Source organism: Canis lupus, chromosome 17, assembly GCF_003254725.2.
Source record: "Canis lupus dingo isolate Sandy chromosome 17, ASM325472v2, whole genome shotgun sequence".
Classification (NCBI taxonomy): Eukaryota; Metazoa; Chordata; class Mammalia; order Carnivora; family Canidae; genus Canis; species Canis lupus.
In genome coordinates, this window is record NC_064259.1 from 31,632,562 (window position 1) to 31,636,932 (window position 4,371).

At 43.0% G+C, this 4,371-nt stretch overlaps 1 pseudogene; it reads right to left on the reverse strand.

The window, feature by feature from the left end:
- Window positions 1-713: 713 nt before the first annotated feature.
- Window positions 714-1,969, reverse strand: LOC112665078 (microtubule-associated protein RP/EB family member 1-like; annotated as a pseudogene).
- Window positions 1,970-4,371: the final 2,402 nt, after the last annotated feature.

Consider the following 4,371-nt stretch of genomic DNA (forward strand, 5'->3'; position numbering starts at 1 on the left):
GAGTGCACCAAGCACCATGCAGGTACTGGCTCTTTCATTTCTAGCTCGGTGTTTAATCATTGCCCCCACTGCATTCCCTGCACTCACTCACCAGAAAGCATAGATTTTTAGCTTCTTATAGATCAGATTGCATGAAGCTGGGCACTCTCAGGGTCTGCCTTCATCTCTTGCCACACACTCCCCAATTACCAGGGAACCCCCTTAATCAGCTCTGAGGTATGCTTCATTTCCTGGCTTGAGGAAGCCCATGACCTAAGATATGGAGGGCAAATTTGTTTCAATACAAATACCAGCTCTGATTGTTAGTATGGGCCTGAGAGGGCTGTATGGTAAAGAACTTTGATGCCTTTATGGGGCTCAATAGGAAAGAGTGCTATAATTGATTAGTGATGTCTGCCATGAGCATGGAAGGGAGGAATGGGTAAATGGACACCATATTTGCCACGTCTCTCCTAGGATTTAATCTTGTATAGCAGAAGATAGGTAAGATGCTCCTGCCCAAGGGAGTTAGGAGTAATTTTAAAACTGATTGGTATTATGTCATGTTTATCAACCCTGTTTATTTATTAATATTTTAACACATGTGTTCTCTGATTAATCACAAGAAAAGAGAGGAAGAAAAATAAATATTTATTGAGCATCTACTAATTGTCAGTTACTTCTTTTAGGAGCTTTATTAAATATATCTCGCTATATATCTAAAGCAATTTTTTTTTTACTCTTAAGGCATTTATTTATTAAAATGTTCTCTGCCAAGATTTCACATTAGCATAAAATTCAAATTAGTCTTTACATTTCTCTAATGAGGACTCCACCTCAGTGTATGACATAAAAGCACCTTCTCCAGCAGTGAGTGTTACCAGTGTCCACACAGTGAGCCCCACAGTCAGCCTCTCTGTTCCCTGGGTGACCCAACTAGATGTTAATACTGCTCTGCTACAGGGTAAAAGCTCCTAACTCAAACTCCTTGGAAAAGGGGTGAATATCAGTGGAAGCCTCCATTTGTTTAAGTGGAAAAGGGGTGAAGCTTCTGCAAGGTGTACTTTAAGAAGCGGTACTGTTTACTCATGAAAAGAAACCAGTGAGTCCTCTAAGAATAATAAAAGGAGACATTTTACAGTTAAGCACATGATTTGGAGTGAAGAATTCGGATGTTGCTCTGCTGGACCAGGCTGTTAATACTCTTCTTGTTCCTCCTGTGGGCCCCCTTCATCAGGTATCACAAAGCCTTTGTTTGTGGCATTAGAGAATGTCCACGATCCTCTGCAATACAGGGTTGTTTTCCCCTTCGTTCTCCTGGCAAATCAATTCAATGTTTCTTAGCTTTCCAAAGTAGAAATCTCTTCCTCCAAGTCTTTGACAGTAGGTTTCAATACATTGACCTGCTGCATCAATTCAGCTGCTTTGTCATCCCCTTTGTACACACCAGGATTCTTTGGCACCACACCCGGCCAGCCTTTGGGGTTGCAGTAATTCTGTGTGTTGCAATGGGCCTCTATGGGGCTGCACTGCTAGAGCTGAAAGGTTTCTTTGGTTTGTTCAGATCTAGAGCAACAAGGGAGGGAGCCACTGCAGTTTTTTGACCTTGTCTGGCAGCTACAGGGTCATAGTCTTTCCCATCATAGTTGGCATCAAAAAACTTGAACCACTGAACAAATTCAAAATTGTCCTGAAACTTTCCTTTTACTAATTTGTCCACAGGAATTATTTTGTCAACACCCATTCTCTTAAAACCTGCTTGTAGTATTTTAAAGTTCTGGATGTATTCATGCTCTAGTTTAGCCTGGAATTTCACTTTCTTCAAGGCAATGGAGCCAGGGATCAGCAGGTCCACAAACTGACAATAGGCAACCCCTGAGCACAACTGTTCTTTGTCAGATTCAGCTGCAGAGACTCACTGATACAGGCCAGCACGCCATGTCGACTTGTTGTCACTGGTGACGGATGCTGAGTGTACGTTCACTGCCATCTTCAGCTCTCAGTGGGACCGCGTCTTTCAATTCCATCTTTGTCCTATTTAAAGCAATCCTGTAAAGTCAGAATATTACTCCCTTCCTAAAAAAATAAATTAAGCCTCGGGGAAGTAAAATATTTACCCTAAACCACAATAGAAAATTTTGAATCCAAGGATGACACTTATTCTGATATACTTGGGCAGTGGTTCAATATTGGGAACTTATTAGAGTCTCCGGGAGATTTTTTAAATATTTGAAAATACTGATGACCACATCTCATCCCCAATGAGTTACCTCAGAATCTCTGAAGTAGGGGAGGCTCAGGCATAGGAATGGTTTAAGAAATTCCCCAGGTAATTCAATTCTGCAGCCAGTGGGGAGAACTGCTATGCAAAGGGTGTAGGAAGCAGGATAATTAACATTTACAGGATGTCCACTCTGAGCCCAGCTTTTTCTTTTTTTCCCCAGACTCTAATTTAACTTTCATATAATTCCTTACAGGAAGCATCATTAGCCCCATTTTATCTATAAAGAAAACCGAGGTTCAGAAAATATAAGGAAATTACTTATCTTGTAGTAGATATCTTGTAGTAGAACTGGAATTTGAATGCAAATCTGTTTGCTTCCAAAGCATTTGCTCTTTGGTTAGGTTTCTTAATCCAGGCTCCACCCTTAACCTAGTGTTGAGCAAATCTGGATACCATGTAGCTTTCAAATTTGACTGCAATCTGTCATTCATAGAATATGAATGCTGAGGAAGCATTCATAGTCTTAGCATTGTTTTCATGGTAGAAAATGCAAAGGCCCACCCTAAAGTTACTACTTTTTATCCTGTAGGCTTTGGGCAGCTCAGGCTGAGGCTGGTTCCAGACCCAGAGGTCCTTTGTGGTGACCTTGCCTCCCTGAAGGATCTCTGTGTCTAGGTCAGGTAAGTTTGCAGTCCCCTCTTTCATCCCTAGACAGATGGAAGAGATGCATTGTGGCCTGAACTCCTAAACCTGTGAGTCTTGGGCATCTGTGTTTCTGTTTTGGCTCTTGTGATGTCACACCGACTTTAGCTCCTTTGGTCAGAATCAGGTCTCTCCATGGGATAATTAAGCAAACCATCAGACCCTTAGATTGAAACAAACCTCCAGCTTGATCTAGTTCCAGCACCTTCTAAGGCAAACATGTCCTCTGTGGCTCCATCCTCAGAAAAGAATGCAGATACTGTTTAAATGCTTTCCAGAGGGGTACCTGGGGGCCTCAGTAGATTAAGCATCTGCCTTCAACTCAGGATCCCAGGGTCCTGGAATCAAGCCCCACATTGGGCTCCCTGCTCAGTGGGGAGTCTTCCTGTCCCTCTGTCCTTCTGTCTCTCTGCCCTTCCCCTCTGCTCATGCTCTCTCTCTCTCTCTCTCTCTCTCTCTCTCTCAAATAAATAAAATCTTAATAAAAAAATGCTTCCTGGAGATGAAACAGCTCTGTGCCCTGTATTCACTGGCACGTTGTTAGGCAACCCAGCAGCTCAGAAACTCTTTCAAAATTAAGCTTATATATTGCTGTTTATAATTTTCAAGTCCCTCTGCTGACAGATTTTCCTCAATCTTATCAAAGACTGATTTCTATCAGGCTGATCCATCGACCAAGTTGTTTATGTGAATTAGGACAGCCTAAGCAAGGTTAGTTCCAGGCAAACATAGGAGTAGAGTCTCCAGAGAAGCCTATTTTCAATGTCCCTAATCATGCTTGCCTTTAGGGGACTGTCCTACTCACTCTCTCCAGTCAAACTTTTCTTCCTCCATCAGAATCCCTGTTGTCAGGAGAAATCTGGAAACTCAGCCACCATTAGGTGTAAGTGATGGAGAAAGCATGACTGCCCCCTCCTCAGAGCATTTACCATTCAGTAAGGATGAAGCCTTTACAAGGTTTGATGTAAAGAAACAAATTCAAGATGAACTGTAGTCATTAGACAGTTTGAGGGAACATAGCTTCCCAGAGCTTCTGATACCCTCTCCTCTTTTTTTTTTTTTTTTTTAAGATTTTATTTATTTATTCATGAGAGACACACACAGAGACAGAGGCAGAGACACACACAGGCAGAGGGAGAAGCAGACCCCATGCAGGGAGCCCGACTGGGACTTGATCCCCCATCTCCAGGATCCGTCCCTGGGCTGAAGGCGGCGCTAAACCGCTGAGCCACTGGGGCTGCCCATATATCCTGTAGGTGAGTCTCCACCTGGGGGCTGCTGCCTCGCCCCAAGCTGCTCTCTGCTCTGTGAACACTGGTTGGTCTTGTGGGAAGTTAGAACGGAGCATAGGGACCTGTGTTATCTGAGATCAAAGTGCACTAGAAAGTGGCCAGTTTGCTAAACTTAAAGCCTGATGGGATTTGAATAGCACCCTGGGTTTGACCGATGATCTGTTTTAATTCTCT